General features: G+C 38.6%; 1 protein-coding gene across 25 annotated transcripts in view; it reads right to left on the bottom strand.

Annotated features, from left to right (window-relative positions):
• Positions 1 to 23,768, bottom strand: part of GPR63 (G protein-coupled receptor 63) — a 159,160-nt gene that overhangs the window by 106,854 nt on the left and 28,538 nt on the right. For 22 of the 25 annotated variants that reach the window (XR_004321754.1, XR_004321757.1, XR_004321756.1 and 19 more), the window contains exon 1: positions 8,574 to 8,706. The exons of 1 other annotated variant lie outside the window; for it this stretch is intronic. The gene's annotated coding sequence lies outside the window, so the exon portion shown is untranslated. Of the gene's footprint in view, positions 1 to 8,573; positions 8,707 to 23,768 lie in introns of those variants that run through there. 2 more of the 25 variants (XR_004321759.1, XR_004321760.1) reach the window with 2 other exon arrangements.

Below are 23,768 nucleotides of genomic sequence, written 5' to 3'. Positions count from 1 at the left end.
AGCGGCCACCAAATAAAGACAAAGGAGATGTCAACACAATCGTCCTGTGCTAACTACAATTACCCTCACTTGCATATCTCGCCCTGATACTCAGTCTTCCACCACGGTGTCCACGTATGCTATACAAATCTTTGACAGATGCTTTTCAACTTAACTTACACATGTCTTTATGTTCATTCCCTTCCTTTAACAAAGTTATTAAGCATCTGCTCTAAACCAAGTTCTGACTAAACACAGCACACACTGAACAAAACAGGTGTATCTCCTGATCTTATGTAACTTTCAAGTCTAGTGGGAAGACTCACTGTGATGGTTAATTTTACATGTCAACCTGACTGGGACACAGGGTGCCTGGGGATTAAACATTATTTATGGGGTGTCTGTGATGCTGTTTCTAGATGTGATTGGCATTTGAATTAGTAGACTGAGTAAAGCAGACTGCCCTCCCCCAAGTGCCCATCCAATCCATTGAAGGCCTGAATAAATTAAACAGAGGGAGGAAGGCGGAATCTGAACTCTGCCTGTTTGAGCTGGGACCTCACTCCTCTACCCTTAACTGGTACTTACACAAACAGCCCTCCAGTTCACAGAACTATACCATCAGCTTTCTTGGGTCTCCAGCTTGCAGATGGCTGACCATGGGACTCCTCAGCCTCCATAAACGTAAGAGCCAATCCCTCATAATAAATCACATGTATCTCTTATTGGTTCTGTTTCTCTGGAGAACCCTGACTCATACCAAACACACATATAAACACAAAGTAACCACTAGATTACATCATATTGTGTGTGCTGTGAAGAAAAACTCAGGATGCCCCACGAGTAGAAAATAGAGGAAACATAATTCCTCATTTATTTGTCCATATTTTCTCACAACATTCTCTATGCCACACTCAAAGATATTATCCACTAAGAAATATCCAAATGTGCTAGGCTGAAGATTAGTACAGGCATTTGATCATGCTTTGCTTTATTGTGTTTCGCAGCTATTTCATTTTACAAATTGAAGGTTTGTGGCAACCCTGCGTCTAGCAAGTCTTTTGGCTCCATTTTTCCAACAGCATGTGCTCGCTTCATGTCTCTGTACCACATTTTGGTAATTTTCACAATATTTCAAACTTTTTAATGATCATATTACATTATATATTATATAATTATATTATATTATTATTATTATACATTATATTTGTTATGGTAACCTGTGATCAATGGTCAATAATCTTTGATGTTACTACTGTGACTTGCTGAAGACTCAGATGATGGTTAGTATTTTTTAGCAATGAAGTATTTTTTTCATTAAGGGATATACATTTTTTTATACATATTGCTATTGCACACTTAATAGAGTACAGTATATGTAAACATAACTTATACATGCACTGGGAAACAAAAAAAATCCATGACCCGACTTATTGCAATATTCACTTTATTGCAGTGGTCTAGAACCAAACCTGCAATAAGTATGCCTATACATTTTAGATTTGAAGTTACAGTTTATTTTGTATTCTTTTTAATTTATTTTTTGATGGGAGAAGGATGGGAGAAAGTAGGTCATAGGAAGTAAGAGGTAAAATAAAACAAATAAATGAAGACTAAAAGCAGGAATCTTTCATTGCAAGAATAAATAAAATTTTACAAAATGCATGTGGTCCTTAAAAAAGTCTAAAACCAAGTTGTTGACAAACAATTTTAAATTCAAGAAAATGTTTCTTGAAACCTCACTAGATGGACTCTCTACTAAATTCTGCCATAAAGCAGAGTTCATGAATAAAAATGATTATCTCCTTTAACACAATCTTATTTCCATTTCTATTATTTCTAAATTTTAATTTTCAATCAAGTTTGCTGAACATCCAATAATGGGAAGGATGCGCTAAGTAAAAATCATTATGCAATTGTCATTCTAAACTCAAAGTTCTGTATATCATCTCCCAACAACTACCCTACGCGCTGCCCATCAAAAAATCATGTCTTAGCAAAGAAATTTTTTAAAGAAAGTCTGGACTATTCATTCTGAACCTTTAGAAATGAAAAATAAATCAAGGTGATAAAATGGTTGTATTCTAAACACCAAAGAACAATTTCTCATCATGCATCACAAAATCACAAGGGAGAAAGAATCCGGGGTGAGGCTGTGGTGTTTGTTTGCTACTGGGTTCTCCATTGATAGTGCCCCAATGATGCTGCTATTCAGTAAGGTTTTGCTGTTAGTCCTGTTGGCTTCTGTATCTTTCAAGCTTGAAGATGTAAACAGATGTAACCAAATAGTTTAAAACTGCCCGCACTAACTTCCCAAAGAACAAAATATAAAACTAAATACTAAATGACTGTACATAAGGTGAAGGTTAGGATTTAGGAAGAGAAGAGGCTGATATCAATATCCTATGCAGAAATTCAAAATGTATAGCAGAGGACAACGATAAGTTATAAAACTGGAGTCAAAAGGAAAAAAGAAAAGTAAGCATTTTGCCATCGTACCTTAACACATTAGTACCTGCTTTTTCTTTTCAAAAGCAAACACCCTATAGTGGTTAGTTAAGGTTTGCATATTAACCTAAATAACAAAGATATCCTATTTTGTACATGTCCATAATCTCAGAAACAAAACAGTTGTTTAATAAAGTCAAATTTAAATCATTTGAGTTGTGACTACAGAATTACATTTATTAGAAGATCCCAAACAGCAACCAGGACTTCAAAGGGCTAATTCACTATGTGAAATGTGTACAAAAAATAAAGTCCTTCAGGCCAAAAGAGACAACATAGAAAATTGCAGTTCTCAAATCTAGACTAATGAAGGAAAATGATCTCCCCTAAGGATGTGTAACTACAAACTATCCCTGAGATTAAAAACAAAAAACAAACCAAAAAAAAACCCTCAAGCAGAAACCTGATTTAAAATGCACCTGGGTCAACAGAGTGTCCAATCTAGTAGCAGAAGCTAAATATATTTCCCCTCTGGAGGAACTCACCTTCAACCCAGGCCTGAAAGAATTACCACCAATAAAGTTCTAAGGAAAGTGAGCAGCTCATAGTCAAAAATCACAAAACCTTAAAATGATAAAGGCAACATGAGTGATTAAGAGCAGCCACCTTCTCACTGTGTCCTTACATGGCCTTTCCTCTGTGCACATGCACAAGGAAGAAAGATGCTTCTGGTGTCTCCTCCTCTTCTTGTATGGATACCAGTCTTACTAGATTAGGCCCTCACCCATTCAAGCTCATTTAACCTGAATTATCTCCTTAGAAGCTCCATCTCCAAATACAATCACACTGGGGGTCAGGGCTTCAGCACATGAATTTGGAGGGACATAATTCAGTCTACAGCAGAAGGCAAAGATACGATTAACTTTAGACTAGATTAAAATGAGTATACATAGTAAAACTGCCTGAGCATCCACTAAAACAATAGACATGGAGCTTATAGCCAGTCCCCTAACCCTCAAAATACAAAAAAAAAGTAAAAAAAAAAAAAGGAGGGGGAGGGAATCAACCTACCCAAAAGAAGGCAACAAAGGAAACTAGAAAGAGAAAAAGCAGACTAGAACACACATCATAATATGATAATAAATAAATCTGAGTATTTCAGTCTTTATTCTAAACACAGAAAGACTAAACTCTCCAGTCAAAAGCAAAGATCCAGCTATTTACAAAAGACATAGATGATATGGAATGTAATTCATCTTTCTATGAAAATTTAAAGAAATACATATAAGAAGTATCATTTTTAGAAAATGAAATATGGGATTTTTCTAATATGTATATAAAAATATATACCAAAATGTTAACAACAGTTGCCTCTAGGCATAATTATCCTTTTCCTTTTTATTGGGGGTGGGGGTTTGTGTGTGTTTTTGGTTTTGGTTTTGGTTTTTTGATTTTTGGCTTGTCTGGATTTTCTAAATTTTCTATACATACAAATAAAGACTAAAGATTTGAAACCTGAGCAACTATGCATGAAATATAGGCACAAAAATGTGAAGTTCCCAACATCATTGCTCCTTTAAGTTGTAGCACATTTAATCAAGGTTTATTATGGAAAATGGCAGAAACTTAAATTCAAAACTCATAATGTATCATTAAAGAACTCAATAATTTAAAAGAAAGGAAAACATTTGAAAAGCATTGCTGGGAAAAAAAATTGAAAGGCTTAAAGAACAGAATTTCTGCTAGTGCTGAACATTGTGAAACTTTAGAAGTCATCATGGTTTGTGCAAGGTTAATCAAAATGGAGCAGGAACCATACTTCATATACAGCCTGAAGGAAATGGAAAAAATAAACTAAAGTGGTGAAAAGTGGATTTTATTAGAAGTACACACTTAGGCAAACATTTTCCCTCTGGGAGGCAATGAATCTATGCCTGGAATTAGCTCCTTTCCACTCTAACTCCTTTTTTTTTCTTTCCCACTTTATTTTATTGAAGTATAGTTGATTTACAATGTTGCATTAGTTTCTGGTGTAGAGCATACTGATTCAGTTATACATATAAATATATACGTATTCTCTCATATTCTTTTTCATTACAGATTACTTCACATCACTGAATATACAGTAGTCCCTGTGCTATACTGTAGTCCAACTCCCTGTGAATCTACATCCTCCCAGGACCACCTTAGATCAGCAGAAGGCCCCCTCAGCCGGAAAGTGTACTGAACACCTGGCATAGATGTTAACTGATTCTTAGGTAACTTTGAGATGAAACCCAAACTTTAAGCATCTTTAAATGCCTGCAAATGCTCTTTCTCTTAAATTACCTATGCATTTGTTTTTGTTCCAAAAAAGATAAGAAGTGAAGGCACCTTCCTTTGGGAGATAACAGCTACAATAAAGAATCCTGTCCCGTCTGTACCTCCTACCCAAGGCAAATCCTTAGAAATTTCCACATTAAAAAAGTTGCCTAAAATATTTTTTAAATACTTCAATGATATAGGTTCGGTTTCATCAACTTACAGAAAAGAAGTCAACCAAGATGCTTTGGTCGAAAACCCCAAAGGTACATAACGCTTATGCCTATGACACGCACGAGTTTCAACTGAAAATTATTTAAGAATCAATGAACATACACGCTAGGTGATTGGTACAGTATCTGGCTGGGGATGTTTTTTAATCAAACTTGGACCTGGAAGGATTATCACTCAAATGAAATACTGTTCATAACACTGTTATTATTCATTTCAATAGGTGACCACTAAATTACCTTAATTGCAAATACACTCTTTTGCCCAAGACCTGAAAGCTGTGTTAAAATCCTACCTTCTCAACTCTTCCTTACATTTTTAATGAACATGAATGAGCTTTCCAGTATATTAAGCTAGTTTCATGCTTGAATTTCCTTAATCTTCTGTCATACAGAAATGGGAACAAATTACTTTTACCAATCCTGTCCATATTCACTGGCATAGAGGTGAAAAGGCACTTTATCCTATGTGTCAAACTCAAAGCCTGAAACAGCTTGCTGTCAGCTTCAAAAACCATTTTTTACAAGCATGGCATACTGCCTCAAGCCAACTAAACACTAAAGCATGTTGGGCTGCCCACACTGCAGAATTATTTGGAATGTTCTCCATGTTTTGTGGTTGCAAAAGCACCTATTTTGTGGATCATCCAGTTCAAATCAGGGCCACATCTGGCCTTAAACAGAAAATTCCCAGGAAACTGAAACTATAATTGACCAAGATCCCATCAGTTCTGAAAGTCTGTGATCTCAGGCTCAAACATTTCAAATGTTATTTTTTTTAAGCCGAAGAGACACAACACCAACTCCATGAAATATGGTACTGCCTGTTTCAAGCAAACACTAAGAACTCACTCTAAACATACAAATGTCATAGTTGCAAAAAAAAAGAGAAGAAAAAGGAAAAATTGCTACATGCAACAAAGTAAAGGGCATTTGTAGCAAATAAGAATACATTTTTGGTAAATGCCTAGCAAATTAAAGAAAAAGTCAGTCTAAAAAATCATTTCATTTAAAATTTTCATACCTATGCTGAAATGTAGCAGCTTCAGCTGTGGAATATGATAAGAAATATCCAAAGCATTGCTTGTGTGATTGGAGCATCCTATCACAGGTACTATTTTCCCAAGCAACACTGGGTACCTCCCTCAAATCAAATACTCAGGACGTCATTTCACACATTGGAGTACCAAAACTTCCTTGAGATTTGCCTCCCATGCCTTTGAGGTCTCCTCTCTAAGCCCAGACCCATTGGGAATGCCCTGAAGGCCATTTTTGAAGTATTACAAGAAGAAAACACTATATTGACAAGCTACTGAAGATACTTTATTGAAGCTTAGGAAATGACTGATCAATCATCCACTGGTGGGATAATTCAGTCCATTTTAATAAATATGTGTATCACCGGCATTTGGGTCCCTGGTCCAAGCCTTGTGAGAAAACAAGAACAACTGGAACACACAGTATTCTTTAATTTAACTGATATTGATGAAAATGCTGAAGAAATGACAAGTCCTATCATGAACTATTTTTAGATTCTGATCTTTCAGACCTGCTGTTCTTAGTGCAAGAGTATTACCGAGTCCCTGAACAGCTTTCCCTTTTATAGATATACAGATGCACATAAGTATATGTATACCCATATCTATACATAGATATGGGTTTTGTGATATATACTTGTGATATGTATTATATATGATGTATATGTGAATGTATATATTTATTTTCAAAAAGAATCATTCACACAACAATCATCTCAAATCAAATAAATCACATACCAAATCTCAAGGTACTCATATTAACCAACACAATTCTAGGAACTCAGTCACATCCACTTTAGAACCCCAAATCCTTACTGAATGCAGTACATTCTTGCCTGGAACCCAGCCAGCTTAAGGTAAAATAGTAACTGCAGTTAGGGTTTTAAGCAAAGGACTGTCTCTAAGTAAATTTTTTTCCAAGAATGTTCAGTTTGCTGCAAATTTTCAGAAAATGCTTGAGATGGTGAGATCTTTTTTTAAAGTTTCAGTTCTGGTATATTTGACAGCCAAGGGACAAATCTATGCTCAGAGATGAAAACCTATATCCCAAACAAAATGTTGTGATATTAATGTTTATTCTGGAATGACTTTCTTTCAAAATTTCCTCAAATAAGTTGTCTTATGGCATAGTCTCTATTTTGGTAACATTTTTCCACATACAAATTATATGTAATGAATATAACTGAGAATTTAAATACTTCATGACATTTTTCTCTTTAAACAAGCTGCCACATTCTATTTTTATTTTTAGAAATAATCTGGATGATATAATCGATGACATCACTAAAATTTTGGCTATGCAACATTTCAGAAAATATAGGGACTTGTCATCAGCACCTTTGATTTGTAGCTGACATTAGACATATACAATGTGAATGGAGAAGACAGAAAAAGGAATAGACAGGTGTGGTAGAGACCTGGAGGTGTGAGAAAATGGGCTTCCTTCACCCACAGGATACATGAAAAAAGATAATTTACCCATTGTGCAACAAATGTATTTATATATTGGGTTTCATGAAATAATTATACACATTACATAGCTCATTCAAGAGTAAAACTATCTTAAGCAATGTAGGATTACGCAAGAAACGTCAGGTTTTATTTACTATTCTTAGAATTACTACTCCTAAAAATTAGTTGGAGCCTTCTTAATCTAAGAAAACCAAATTCACCAATAAACAAAGAGAAAATCTTGTTTTTAAAAAAACGTGGTTAAAACCTCTTCTTAGCTCACTGGGGAAAAAAAAAACCCTGCATCCTACTACAGGGATACCTGCATTTCATTAAGTGTTAAGACCAAGTCTAAATATTTCATGGGGACTAAATGATCACTTTGAACATTCAGATCAGCCCTAGGGGTAAATTTCACAAAGATACCTTGCTGGGTTTTATTGTTTGTTTGCTTGTTTGTTTGTTTTAGCATCCTAATCCTCCAGGAAATTTTTTTCTTTAAAAAAAAAAAAAAAGATGTTTCCCAAAAGGGGTGGCGGAGGAGGTAGGACTAAAATCAGTGCAACGCTGAACACCGACCAAGGCTGAGATTCACAGCGCCGAAAGCTCACCCGCAAGTAAGCGGCGACCTCTCAGAACTGCTGGAGCGCGGAAGGAGCCTGCCGACTTGGGCAAACGAGGTGAATTTCGCCCCTAAAGAGTGACGGAACCCAGAGTGTAAAAGTTCAGGAGGATTCCGTCCCCTTCCTCTCACTCCCAGCGCTCAGCATCTCGAGGAGAGAGCCCGGCAGTGGGTGCCAACCTGCAGCCGACCGGTTTCCTCGAAGGCCTCACCGCTGGGGAGGGGAAGGGACGGGACAGGGGTGTCGGGAGGCGAGGCGAGGCGGCACCCGCGGACACCGAGTCTCGGACGGGCCCCACCGTGTGGCGCTGGCCGCTGAAATCCCTCCAGTCCAGCTGCAAAAATCTTCCCGAAAACCCGAGCTTCTCCGGCACAACTTCGGTCTAACAAGCCTCTTCCTCCGCCGCACACTCCACCCAACCGCACACCCTGCGCACCGCGGCACACCAGAGCGCTTCCCCCGGGCGGCTACCTGTCCCGGGGGCCGGGGACCCCAAGTCTCACCTCATACAAAGGGCTGCGCGCGGGCGCCCGCAGGAGAGCCTAGGGAGCATGGCCCCATTCAGTCCCTGCCGGAACTTTCCTGACATAGCACTTCTCTCCTCAGCTGCAGAAAACGACGCTTCGAGGCAGAGGAGGAGGAGGAGGGAGAGGAGGAGGTGGCGGTGGCGATCCAGGCGGCAGCGGCGGCGGCGGTGGCGGGAGCTGGGGCACAAAGTGAGGAGCATCGCGGACGAGCGCCGCCGCCTCCCGATCTGCCGAGGGGTTCCCGCCCCCAGGGTAACCGAGCTCCCTCTTAAAGGCGCCCGCCTTGTTTTAGTACGGGCGGGGAGGGGTGGAGAGGAGGGAAGGGGAGGCTGCAAGGAAGGGGGGAGGGGGCCGGCAGGGAGGGAGCGATTCCAGGGGCCACCATCCGGGCTGCCTTTCCTCTCCGCCGAGTGTAGTCGCCCCTCTGCCTGGATAAAAATAGTTAAAGTGCTGAGACCTGGCTTGCGCCCCATGACGATCCTTGGAACTTCGCCCCTTTTCCCAACCGCCCTTATCCCCTTTAGGGTTCCCGCCTGCACTGCGGTGTCACCCGCGCGCCACTGGAGATTGCCCAGTGAAATTCCGTTTCCTCCCGTGTTTCCTGCTTTTTCCTCCACTATCTCCAACACAGTGATGAGGGTTTCCCCCAGGAGCGCAGGAAACTGAAATAACTAAACACTAGCTAGGACCCCTAGAATGACTCCTGAAGGTGTCACTGGTATGTGCTGTCGGAGACTTGCCAAATGCTCTGTTTTACCATGTGCTCTGTTCTCTTCCAGTGGTCAGTGGCCAAGTGACCTCCCACTGGACTTCTTGAACTATTGACTTTCGTCATTAAAGACTGGCTGTAAAGATCGCCAAACTGAATTCAGGAAGGCCCTCCAGAAAAGATACCACTTTAAGACCAAAATGATACTGGGAAACGCTGCTTTCAAGTGACAAGTGATACTGTTTTTCCAGCTATCATCAGCATTTGTGATCATTACTGAGACCACGGTGGGGGACGCTCAGTGTGGGGATGCCTAGGGACACACAGAGTCTACAGCTGTCAACACCTGCAGGAAGATAATAATGGGTGTGGGCAGCAGAGGGCTTGTTTTTCTACTTCTTGGCTCTACCTCTTGCTTCTTAGTACTGTGGGGCCTCAGCACAGTGTTGTGTCATTTGTACCCTGCAGTGTGCTCTGGCTGAGGAAGAGGTGTGGCAAGCAATTCAGGGTTAAGATCCAGCCTGGTCTCCAAAGAAGGGTGGAGGGAGCCTCTGAGGGAGAGGTGTTTTCTAATCCACACAAAGGCACTGGCATCATGGCCTGAGACTGGACCTCATTTCTTCCTCTCCTGCCACCTGCAACTGTGAGACACATGCTGACTTGTGGAGGAAGAGGGCAGGGAGACGAGATGCAAAAGGTTGGAGAAACTTCTGTTCTCAGATGGAGAAGAAATAAGTGTTGGGCTTTATAAAAGCAGAAGACATGGTACTCTCTGACCAAACGATAAGATGAGAGAGGTTAGCAGTGAGCAAGAGTGAAGATATCCTGGTTTTATGAATCAACTCCTGTATAGTCAGGATAGTTGTAAGTAATAGGTACCCAACTCAAACTGACTTATGAAACCCTACAGTGAAGGAGGTTGGAATGTATTGGCTCAGGTGCTTATAAATCCCAAGAGTAGGACTGGCCAAAAAAATGCTTTTTAAAATTCTTTTTTTTTTCTTCAAGTGCTCAAAGAGTGTTAGGACTCAATTTCTTTTCATATCATGGTTATGGTTTCATTGCACTGCTTTTGTTTTCTCTAATAAGGGCCAAGACCTACAGCCCAAGGCTTTCATCCTCCCCCAACCTCCTTAGCAATTGGTCCTGTTAACAAGAAAGCAGGTCAAAGAGTGAGTCTCGTTGGACTCACTTAGATCCTGTGCCCATCTCTGAACTAACCATTATAACCATGGTTGTAATATGCACTGCCAGGTTGCGTCATGTGCCTCTGTCTGAAAAAAGTCAAGGGAGACAGCTTGCCCACCCCCAGTACACACCCAAACCACATGGACTGAGCAGGAGAGAGGAGGTTCCTCAAAGGACAAGGAGTGTTGTTAACAAAGAAGAAATGAATGTTAAGCAGGTAAAGACCACAGATGATCTATTCACCACACCTCCCACTCCCTAACACACATACACGGCAACTACCTCTCTGACTCCCCTGCCAGCAGCCTCCAGTTCAGAAGAATGCAAGTAACTGAACCAGCTAGCCACATCCTTTGGCCTCAGAAACCACTGGGCAGGTCCTCAGTGATGTTAACTTACCACTTGAAAACAAATAATATCTAAAATGTAATTGTATTCAATATTCTTCTAAATCATGCTGCCTTTGTTTCCACACAGCCCAACCCTACATTCATTGTTAAACCTTGTGTTATTATGTAATCAGTTTGGCTTGATAAGAGTCTGTGGATATTTCTTGCTACCTCTCTATTCATTCACCTTGAAAAAGAAGAGCAGCCTGTGAATAATCACATTTCAGTATCCAAATGACACAAGGCCCAACTCCATTTCCAAACTCCAATAAGTTCTTTATCTTTTCAGAGCTAGCATGGAGGAGTTTATATTTTGCCTATCAAAAATGCCAAATAGTTTCAGCCTTTTTTCTTTCCACACAAGAACTTTTCTTTGATTGCTCATAAAAATGTTTAATATTTTTCCCTTCATTCCTGTATTTATAGAAGACGTTCATAGATACTATAGACAAATAAACTTAAAAACCTGGGGGAGACTTTAGCATTAACCTAAAACAGCCTCCTTCATTTCAAGGAGGAAGAAATAAAAGCTCAGAGATTGACTTGTCTAGGGTCACAGGGCTGATTTTAGCATTTGCCATGTTCCCTGCTCTGTGCTTGACATGTCGAAAAGTACAGAAGCAAAAGCATACAATCTGATCACTGCCCTCAGAAAGGTTAAATTTAGTCAAGGAGACAAAGCCATCTAAGACAGAAGACAATTACAGAGCATCCCGTTATGTTATATAATTTAGTGTAAACTAATGTGTGATGAGCTCCATGTGATAACTGTAGGCACTGGAATAAGAAACACAATAAACTGGAGTAGTCTGGGAAATGCTTTTCAGTCAGGAATCAACTTAATGACCTTTAAAAAATGCAGAGAATAAAATAATGGGCTTTCCAGATGAGAAGACAAAATATGAGAAGGCATTGATGGGGAAAAGATCTTGCAATGTGTTTGAAACAGGAAATCTGCAATGTCATGGTTTAGAAGAGTGTCTCAAACTGCAAGTCATGAAATCATTTTAGTGGGTTTTGAACAGTAATTTTTAAATTAAATAAAACAGAAAAGATCAGTGAGCATTCATACTAAATAAGATTATTTGTTAAACTTGTGTTTCATTACATTGAGTGTTCTAGCTTATGATGTAAATTTCCTGTCTTACTTTGGGTCACAAAGTTTCAAAATCCCTAGTTCTGAATCCAGACTGAACAGATGTGAAATTCTTCGTAGCAAGACAGTGAGCTAATAACATCTTTTCAAACATCAATTTCTTTATATGCAAGAGATTTCCAATATAGTCTTTTGCACAGAGTAAGACCCATAAATGGTACCTTTTATTTGCTGGCTAAATTTCAGCCCTGGCTCAATATTAGAACCACCTAAAGAGCTTTTTCAAAGTACCAATGCCTATGACCCAGCCTCAGAGACCTAGACTCAGTTCTGGGGTAGAGTTTGGGAATCAGCAGGTTTAAAAGCTGCCCAGGTGCAATCATGGCTGCAAACCCATGGCCTAGACCGATAACCAAACACACCTAGCACCTGAGAAGCAGGGTGATGCACTGTTCTTCTCCAGTGAGCACACTGACCTTCATGATTTATGTTTCTATTTCTTTACCAAGCACTAGATAGCATAGTAGGTAGTCAGCAGAATTCTAACTACTTTCTGCTCTGAAAATCTTCAGCTGTGGTGCAATCCGCTCATGGTGTATCTCAGTCAATAACACAGCATGGATCCTGAGTCATAATCTCTTATGTGTCTCTCCACATGTACAATTTATGGTCAGTTATCAGCACACAGCAATTTCTGGAGGTGTTAAAAAAAAAAAAAAGAAAACACTAAAATGCCACCAAAAATTCCCTAAGGAAGAGGAAAAGGGCTTGAAGCAAGTGGCATTGGAAATCCATAAGCTCAATAATTGGCAAATGACTCATTACATTTCAGCTATTTTCATCCTGACTTTTAATAGTTTCACTTCTAAATACAGTAATTAGTGATGTGCTTTTCATAATTTTTCATTCAGCAATCTCTTAAGTGTTCCTATCTTATAAATTTTCCTTTCGTACAGTCAATCCCTTTGGGTATGAAGCAGAAGCTTTCTTCAAATACAAATTGGCTGAGAGACTCAGAACCACTGGTATTTTGCCTAGTCATTTTGTCTATGTAAATCTCAACTTTTTTTTTAATTTGGTTAGGCAAAGATAGTAAGTGTAGCATCATTTTGAATCTTACCAAAGAAACAGAGCAACTAAGTAAGAAAGAAAAAGAAGAAACAAGAAACAAAACCTAAAACTAAGAAATCCAACAACCAGACAATATGGCCATCAGATGACAAAAATCAGTACCCAGAACCACTCTAAGGTCTTCTTGCCTGAGAAACTGAATCTGAATCTAATCAAGCCTCTAGACCTAATAGGAAATACAAGGGCAGAGGGTCAAATTTTAAAACAACCTCAAGGAAGCAATCAGTCAAATCTAGAATGTTGAACAGTCAATAAAGGAAAAATGACCTGGTTTCTTTACCAAATCAATGGCATGAAAAAACAGGGAGCCAATTATAAAAGGGTAAAAGAGATTTAAATTCGTAACATGAAATGCAGTATATGGACTTTGAGTTCTGTTTTGACCAAACCACCTCTGAAAAGAACCCTTGGGACAGTCATAAAAATCAGATTATAGACTAAGTATTAGGTACTATAAATGAATTTTTGTTAATTTTATTAGATGTGATCATGGCATGACAGTTATGTATAAAACAGAACTGTCATCAGTGGTACATACTGAAGAGTTTTATCATCTGCAAAAAGACAGAAGGAGGAATAGATGAGAAATGATTAACAATTTTTGAAGCTGGGAGATGGATACAGGGAGGTTTATTGTCTCATACTTCCTATTATTGCGTATGTTTGGAAAGTCCCCTAATAAAGTTATTTTTAAAAATAAACTTTCTGTTTGATGTATTTGATGTTGAGTTAACCTCTTATTAAACTCTTTCTCTTGGTTTTGCCAATAGGACAGTGATAAATATATGTAAGTGTGGGCCTTGGTGCATCTTGAGTATCTTTAGAAACGAAGTTCTAGGCTCAGAAGTCTTTTATTATAAATCTCATGGCCAGTATTTACTGGGCACATTCAAGACACTGTTCAGCTCACTGCACAATGAAGACAAAGCTCTAAAGTCTCTCCCTCTTTCCTCCTTCCTCTTCTTTATCTCTCCCTAACATTTCCACCATAAATGTCAAAAGTTACATTGGTGCCTGCTTCTTGCTGGGCAAAGACAAAAAACTCAGGTAACATGAAGCTGGCACTTAGGAAACTGATAAGAGCATAATTAGGATTTAATAACAAAGTGTGGGGAAGTTGTAGCATAGCTAGCCTAGGGACACAAGGAATTAGTGCCTACTTCTTTTTCTTAATACTCAAGACTTCCTTGAAGGACCATCATGTACATTATTCGTGAAATAGTGAGAAGCCATCTGCAACTTTTAAAAAAGTTGACGTGGTTACAATCAGGCAGAGACCAGCATTAAGAACTGCCTGGAAAAGAGGACTAAAGATATTAGCCGTATGGAGAAAGAAAGAAGAGACTATGAATACAAAGAAATGGAAAGATATCCCATGCTCCTGGATTGGAAGAATTAATGTAGTTAAAAGTGGCCATACAACCCAAAGCAATCTGCAGACTTAATGCAATCCTTATCAAAATACCCATGTCATTTTTTACAGTACTAGAACAAATAAGCCTAAAATTTATATGGAACCACTGAAGATCCCAAATTGCCAAAGCAATCTTGAGAAAAAAGAACAAACCTGGAGGCATAACCCTCTCAGACTTCAGACTATATACAAAACTATAGTAATGTTGGCCAGCATGAGACTGCCCAACATCAATGCATCAGAATAGAGAGCCCAGAAATAAGTCCACATACTTAGGTCAATTAATCTACAACAAAGGAGGCAAGAAAATATAATGGAGAAAAGACAGTCTCTTCAATAAGCGGTGCTGAGGAAACTGGACAACTACATGTAAAAGAATGACATGAGAACATTCTCTAACACCATATACAAAAGTAAACTCAAAACATATAAAAGACCCAAATGTCAGATGAGATACTATAAAACTTCTAGAGGAAAACATAGGCAGAACACTCTTTGACATAAATTGCAGCGTTATTTTTTGGGATCTACCTCCTAAAGGAAAAAGAAAGAAAAGCAAAAATAAACAAATGGGACCTAATTAAATTTAAAACTTTTGGACAGCAAAGGAAAGAAACCATTGACAAAACAAAAAAGACAACTTATGGAATGGGAGAAAATATTTGCAAATGATATGACCAAAAAAGGGGTTACTATCCAAAACATAAATAGCTCATACAACTTAATATCAAAAAAAAAACCCAATAAAAAATGGGTAGAAGATCTAAATAGATGTTTTTCCAAAGAATACATATAGATGGCTAATAGGCACATGAAAAGATGTTCAATGTTGCAAATTATTAGAAAAATGCAAATCAAAACAACAATGAATATATCACATCATATCTGTCAGAATGTTTATCATCAAAAAGTCTACGAATAACAAATGCTGGAGAGGATGTGGAGAAAAGGGAACCCTTGTTCACTGTTGGTGGGATGTAAATTGATGCAGCCATTATGGAAAACAACAAAGAGCTTCCTCAAAAAACTAAAAATAGAACTACTATATGACCCATCAATTCCACTCCTGGGTATATATCCAGAAAAAAATAAAAACACTAATTGGAAAAAATACATGCACCCTAATGTTCATAGCAGCACTACTTACAATAGTCAAGATATGGAAGCAACCCAGGTGTCATTCAACAAACCTGAATGGATAAAAAAGATGTGATATATATATAATAGATATAATATTCCTATATACATAGGAATATTACTCAGCCATAAAAAAGAATGAAATTCTGCCATTTGCATGCAGCAACATAGACAGACCTAGAGAATATTATGCTTAGCGAAATGAGTCATAGAAAGACAAATATTGCATGATATAACTTATATCTGGAATCTAAAAAATAAAACAGATACAGAAAACAAACTAGCAGTTACAAATGGGAAGAGGGAAGGTGGAGGGACAAATTAGGAGTATAGGATTAACAGACACAAACTTCTATATATAAAATAGATAAGCAACAAGGATATATCATATAGCATAGGGAATTGCAACCATTCTCTTGTAATAACTTTTAGTGGAGCACAATATTTTAAAATATCAAATCACTATGTTGTACACCTGAAACTAATATAATATTGTAAACCAATTAGAACATCAATTTTTTTTAAAAGAAGAATATGAAACAGAAAAAGTAAAAACTAATGTTTGAGTCCTGGTTTGGTAATTCAAAGAGATAACAGCAGTGCCCACTAGAGGAAGAGAAAGAAAAGAACTGTCTTAACTTCTACAAGAAGGGATTGGGGGAAAGGGAAGGGATGGTTCACTGAACTGGAAGTCTCCGTAAGGAGAAGTGTGTTTGGGAGAGTAAACTGATGAGGCCAGTTGATATAAGCAAGGCTGTTAAGGCTGAGATGACAAACATGCCAGACTACTCCAGAAGGGAGAAGCTGGACTGCATGGACAGGGGGTCAGGTGTTGTCGCTCCTGAAGTAACAGGGAGAGAGACACTGAAGAGCCAAAGAGAAGGAAGAAAGGGAGAAAGCCTAAAACTAGGTGAGGAAGGATCAGGGAACCTTTCCAGCAGTAGGTTCTGAAAGGACCTTTTAAGATTGTGACGACAGCTGTTCTGCTTGTAACTATTTTATTTGTTTCCAGACCCAAACCACTCCTCCATCTTCTCTCCAGAAATTCATTTTTAAACTCTGACTAAGCTACACATGCTTGTAGGACATGGTTATGTTGTTGTTGTTTGTTTGCTTTAAGATAATTCATAATTGAAGTCCCCACCTAGGTTTACATGGTACACACTAGAGTATCTTAAAAAGCAGACGTGAGCATTACAGCGTAAGTCCTTCAGGAATTCTCAGAACTCTTGAGAAGGCTTTGGACTTCCATGGCCATGAATTTGGGGCTGATGGTGTTGAGCTCATTTTATTCGGTTCCTAAGGGCCAAGAAGGTTCCATTTGATGTCTGGTTGCACTTACTATCATTCAGTAGAATTACAGAATTCTTGAATTCACCTCATCCAATGTCTTCACTTTTTACAGCTAAGGAACTCGAGGCACATAAAGAGTCTTAGTTCCTTTAGAAGCATATCCTGACAAGGATGCTTGAGTGCAAGAAGTTAATTGCAGAGGTGGGAAAACGAGACAGGCAGGGAAGAAACTCACTAAAGGGTGTGTTTTCAAGCACGTTTCCCCTGGGTGCAACCAGAATTGAATACTGTTGAGAAGCTCTGGGGGCCAGGGCAGAGCAGGCACTTCAGAATTAATGCTCCCAAGGGTGAGGGAGCTGGGATATTTAGCTCCCTGCCAATCACTGGTTAAGGAGGGAGTGGTCCTTCTCTAGAACTTCCGCCCTGTCCAGTGCTGGGACAGAACTGACTCCAGAGGTGAGAAAGAGCCCTCGGGCAGAAGTGCAGATTCGGACAATCAGAAGTGTAGCTCAAATCTCGAACTCCCAATTTCTCCCCTTTGAGATTTGCAGATACTGAATATATATAAAATAGATAAACAACAAGTTTATACTGTATAGCGCAGGGAACTATATTCAATATCTTGTAGTAACCTGTGGTGAAGAAGAACATGAAAACGGATGTATGCTATGTTCCTTTGTGACTGAAGTATTGTGCTGTACACCAGATATTGACACAGCATTGTTAACTGCCTGTACTTCAATAAAAATATATTAGGGAAAAAAAAAAAGACGTGTAGCTGGCTTTCATCGAAGTATTACACACCAAGGGGACGGAGCAGGGCAGTGACAGCCTCTTCTACATGGAGATAAAGAGACCTGCAGGGAGTCTCACAGAAAAGACACAGAGTGGCGGAATCTGAGGAAACTCTATGCTGACAACAGTCATTTTTCATTCTTCTCCTTCAGGCATGGGAAATAGAGAGTTAACTGATTTGTACAAGATACCCACATTTAAATAATACATAATAAACTAGAAGTGTGTTCAAGAGGCCTATGGAGGATATAGACTGGTTTTACTTCTGAGGACATTACAACATTTATTTCTAATAGTTAAAAAGTTCACAAAAGTAACAGATACCAATATCAGTCCTGAAGAATGACCTGCTATTACATTAGTAGATAACTCCGTGAATAGTCTTACAGCACTTCGTGCTAGCCCACGGCTCCTTCACTGACAACGGGTTATATATTTACTAAGACTATGCTATTGCCGACCCTCTAGGGAATTCACATTCCCATAGGGAACACCACTCCTCAGCTGGTTTCACGTGTACATAGTTTGCAAGAAAAGCATCAGTTAGAATAGACTTCAGTAGAAAATATCATAGCTATTAACAACATGTCACTTGGATGACTTTTTTGTTTTCCACCCGAAACCCAAGAATATGGACTATGGAGTTATGTTTGTGTGTGTGGATGTGATATATATTATATATATATCAACTAGGAAAACATCCAAGGCTCTTTGTATTGACTATCTCCCACCCAGTCTTTTAAAATTTCCGACAGAAAAGCCTTGTTCTCTAATAGAATTATTTCTAATTAAAAATGGGAATTTAAGTCTTTCTCTACCAAAAGTTTCTTTGTAGAAATGTTCACAGGTTCATGAAGTGGGGCAGGGCATGCATGAGGATGCTGATCATGGTTTGTGGCAGCAGGGAGTTGAAGGCAACCTGGATGCCCTTCATTTGGAGGATGAATGTTAAATGTAGTAGGTATATATGATGAATTACCACGTAATGTAGCAGTGAGAAATGTACGAAAACATACTGTTAAGTGAAAAATGTAAGAAACAATACAAGGCAATAATACTCTATGTAAATGAAAAACATATACATACAAATGACACTACATGCTTCTCAAAGTCATATATCTACCCAAAGATACATTAAAAAACATTAGAAGTGAATACTAAACAGCCAGGGGCTGGGTCAGCTGGGGGTCCCCTGGGCATCTTCCTCTGCAGTCTCTCTGCACAACCTTTCCAGTGTGGTGGCCTCGGGATGGCTGGACTGCTTAGATAGTGTGCTTTCACAGATGCATAGCACCAGTTCTCAACCTTTGGCATGCAACAGAATCTCAGGAGGGATTTTTTTGAAAAAAACAGATTTTGGGGATTCACCCCAGACTTTCTGATTCAGTAGGTCAGGTTGGTGTCCAAAAAGCTGAATTTCTAACAAGTGCCCAGGTAATGTGGATGTTGCTGGTACTAGACTCACACTTTGAGAACCAGAGCTATAGAGGAAGATATCTGAAAACTCAGGGAAATGGAACTGTTAGAATGCTTCTAGTATATGCAATATTCTCAGCCTCCTCCTAACTTCACCCCTCCAAGAGGCCTTAAGGTCCCCTTGTCACCTCTGCCCTCCAGCAATGGTGAGTCACTTCTAGAGACCACACTCAGCTCACCAATACCTTCGGAACTGATGATCGTTTCTAACAGACAAGCTGCAGCTGCACCCTCTCAAAACATTCTTCATCACTAGCAGGCCCTGGAAGAGAACTTTCTCTCTTCAAAGATGTCCGAATCACTAGTGGGCAGCTGGGGGGCTATAAGCATGCTCCTTCTAGACCTGTTAACTTCATCTTTCACCCCTTTTGTAGGTAACTACCTTCTGCAACTTAATAATTCTTCATATTAAATTTTCCCTGTTCAAATAATTGGTGAGGTATCTCTTCCTGACGGGACCCTTACTGATTATACCACACAACAAACATAAGATTTGTATTCATAATACATAAATGACTACTAAAATCAATATGAAAAAGACAATCTAATAAAAAAAAATCAACAAAAGATGTAAGTAGGCTTTTCATAGAAGAGGAAAATTAATGGCCACTCCACATATAAAACCTAAAAAATAGTTCAACCTCATTAGCATATCATTTCACAGTGGTTGTGCAGAGCTGTTGGATCAATGGAAACATTTACATCACTGCCGAGAGGGAAGACCAATTTGGCGGTCTCTCTCAAAGTTAAACCTACTTATAGTGGGTGACCCAGCAGCCTCACTCCTAACTATGCACCCAAGAGAAAGTCTGGGCAGGTGCACACCAGAGACCCAGAAATGCTCCTCATCTCAATGCTCCTAATAGGAAGGGGAAGAAAAGGAAAAAAAAGAAAATGTCCATAGAGACGGCAGGAGAATGGATGAATATATTGTAATGCATTCACATAATGGAATATCATACAGATGTTACAATGAACTCAAAAAAAAAAATGCAACACAACTGATTACTCTTGGAAACATAATATTGAGTGAAGAAAGCAAGTCCACGAAGACTACTTACACTATGCTACTGTAGCTCAAAAACAAGTAAAACTGAGCCATGTATTTTTAAGCATCAGATATCTATATGTTAAAACTGTACTAAGTCTATAATCCACATATAATTACATATCAAATAATGTATTTAAAAAACAATAAAGAAAAAAAAAACAAAGGAAAAAGATTTACAACAATGTTCCACACGGGTCTGTGATAAAGAGAATGAGCCACATACACAATGCTCTGCACGGAAAGGTAAGGAGAGTCAGTGGTAATAAATGGTGATGGATTATGTGGGTTGTAGAAGAAAGACAGGAAGGTGGGTGTAATGAACTACATTTTCTTCTATAAAATTATAAGCAAAATCTGAAATTGAAAAGTTAAGCAATAAACATATCAGTATATTATTTCTAGATAAAGGCCAAAAGGTTTATGAGAAGAACAATGGAAAAAACAGTTAACATAGTTGCATTTGTAGAGTAGAACAGAAGAAACTTAGAGCCAGGCTTGTTATTTTTCTTCCTAGTCCTTCTGTGGGTTTTGGTTTTCTTTTTAAAAATAACTTTGTTTATATATGTGCCTTAATAAAATATTATTAATTATGTAAAAATTCTAAAATGCAAAACTATACAAGAAATGTTTGGGCTAAGAGTTGAAAAACCCTGGGAGGATGGGGAGTTGGGGCCCTGGAGAGCATGGACACCTGGGCAATGGAAGGCTTCGGTTCTAATCTGGACTGTGGCCACCAATGAGCTGGGTTGCTTTGGTACATAATTAATCTTTTTGGTCAGACCATCTCATCCCTACAATATACAATGTGAGAGTGTGAATAGGTCATCACTGAAGTGCATTCCAGTTCTAAAATTCTTCTACCACTATGCCAGTGTAGCATTTAAATTTTGATCATAATACTATTATCTTTTAGGTGAACACTTACATGGGGCCACTATCCCTTCACCACCATTTCTTAGACTTCCCATGGCTGATGGCCTGGGAAAATTTGCTGAGAAAAAGTTCTCGTTACTTTGGGATCTTTCAAAACTAGTGGGGGATAGCTCCTCTTGTGTTCTCTACTGTATTCCCCCATCAAATAAAAAAGTGTGCTGTTGGGAGAGGAAGTGAAGGCAAAAAGGAAGGAGGGCTGGAGAGGCAGAGTGCTACACATAACTTTACTTCTCTTCCATCTCTGTAGCTCCATACTAGAACACTTTCATCTTCTTGGCAGAACAATTGATGTGCCTGTCCCAGACGTCTTGTGCTTCACACATAGACTGTACACTTAGAACATCAAAGCTCAAGAAAATAGCAAGTCTCCCATTAAGGGTTTCCTTCTTTTTCAATTTCCAAGTTCTAGAGGATGCACTTACTCTGAAATCATTTTCCGCTAAGAACAGTGGTCTCCAACTCAGGGGATAGCTTCTGTCAACCTGGAGGAGTGAGCACACCCAGACACCAGGTGAATCTTCCTCTTTCTGAGCCAAAGAGACTGGGCACAAGTGATTCTGCTATTCATTGACATCTTAACAGTACTCTTGGGCTCCACTTGTGGACCATCTTTTAGGTCTATATCCATATAAATTTTCCTTTAAAAAAAAAAAGACAATTTTTGCTTCTTGAAGAAAACTGAGGCCCTGAGTTTTACAATTGAGCAGTCAAAGCCGTTTATGTCCGCATTCCTGGTGAAGAGGCTGTCACTACACCAGTACTGTCCTATTTATTGGTTATGTTTATCACTCTATTCTGTATCCTTAAAGGCCCTGGGTATAGGGCCCTTATAAGATTTATAAAGATTAAAGATTATACTACTCACAGACAGTCACTCCTGACAATTTTAACTCAGCAAATTTAATCCCTGGATGTTTCGTTGTTTGGGTTGTTGTTCTCATATTTCTAACCCCGTTAGAAGTTCTGCTTAAGTGTGCCTGCCTGGCTTCTATTTCTCTTTTTTATAACTGTGTTACTTAGAGTGGGTTTTATGATATATTTTCCCAGTGAAATTTAATTATATGGGCTCAAGATTATAGTTCAGAAAAAGCTCATACAAGTGACTAACTTCAGCCAAACTATGATAGAGTCGTAAGTTCCACAGCCGGTTCTTGGATTATGAGAGAAAAATTCATGGTGAGTTTTTTTTTTTTTTTTTTTCGGTCACTTGATTTTGTCAAGTCTAATGCACATGCAGTTGCAAGATGATAAGTATCTATTATTTTTTGAAAGTTAAGCTGTAATGGCTTTGATGTCACTTCATTTAACACAAGAAGCATATATTGGACAATTGTTCTGTCCAAAGGACTGCAAGGGATATCAAACTAAGTAAAGCACAATGGCTATTTGCAAAGGGGGGGGAAGCTTTCTTCCAAAGCGGTTGGAAACAAGTGGAATAGAGTCATAAACCACGTATCATGGTGGTGTGGAAGAGGAGGAGCTGCATTTCTCCTCAAGGATCTTGGAAGGCTTTGAGAAGGATGTAAGATTTGACTTGGCCCTTGAAGAACTGATAAGAACTTCAGCAGAGGCAATGTACACGAGACAAAAATAAATTCCAGAAAGACAAAGAGTTGTATAGTCTTAGTTCAGAAGCACACACATACCATGCAATTCATACCATATAAACATAGCAAAGGATTACTGTCTTCAGTATATAGCAATAGATGTGTTAAGAAACACACTAAAACCCCCAACAGAAAAGCAAGGAAAAAATACATTTACAGAAGAGGAAATGTATGTGACTTGTAAACCATGAAATGTGTTCAAGCTCGCAATCAAAGAAATGCAAATTCAAACAATTGCAATTATTTAAGCAGCTTGAACTGCAAAGTTTCAGAAGATACTGTTCTGGACCTTCAAGGTATAATAAAATGCGCACTCTTGCATAAACTGGTACAACCTTCTAGAAAACAGTTTCATAATATAAATTATAACTATTATGAAAACAGTTTCATAGTATAAATTAAAAGCCCATGAAAAGTTCATATATTCAGTCTCCTCAAGTAATTCCACATCTACTAAACTGTCATAAGAAATAATCAAAGTATGTCTAAGGTTTATGTGTAATGATTTTCACCATAAAGCTACCCCTAAAGCTGCATACTGGGTAAGTAAGTTACACTATTTGTTTCTGATGGAATATCAGTATAAATGTAAATGTATGCAGGTATTTCTATATATATCTAGAGGGAAAGAGAAATACTGCATAGAAATGCACCAGAATGTTTATAATAGCTATGTCTGGATGAAACTAGATTTGTTTTCTTCTCTATATTTGTCTACATTTTCCTCAATTGAGCATGGAATACTTTTATCATTAGGAAACAATAACTCTTCAAACAAATTTAGTATCTTTCCTTCCTTCCCTCTTCCACATCTGACCCAACACATTTTATAAACACAACCACATCTACAACAGTGCTGGCTCCACCCTGGAGTTCATGTTTCCTTTGCAAAGCTTTCAGCATTTTGTTCGTAGCATTTGCCCAAATCAAATACAAATCTGCCCCCTGCTGC

The sequence above is a fragment of the Camelus ferus genome, chromosome 8, assembly GCF_009834535.1.
Source record: "Camelus ferus isolate YT-003-E chromosome 8, BCGSAC_Cfer_1.0, whole genome shotgun sequence".
Classification (NCBI taxonomy): domain Eukaryota; kingdom Metazoa; phylum Chordata; class Mammalia; order Artiodactyla; family Camelidae; genus Camelus; species Camelus ferus.
Note: the sequence above shows the minus strand (reverse complement) of the source record. Positions and strands in the feature narration are given on the sequence as shown.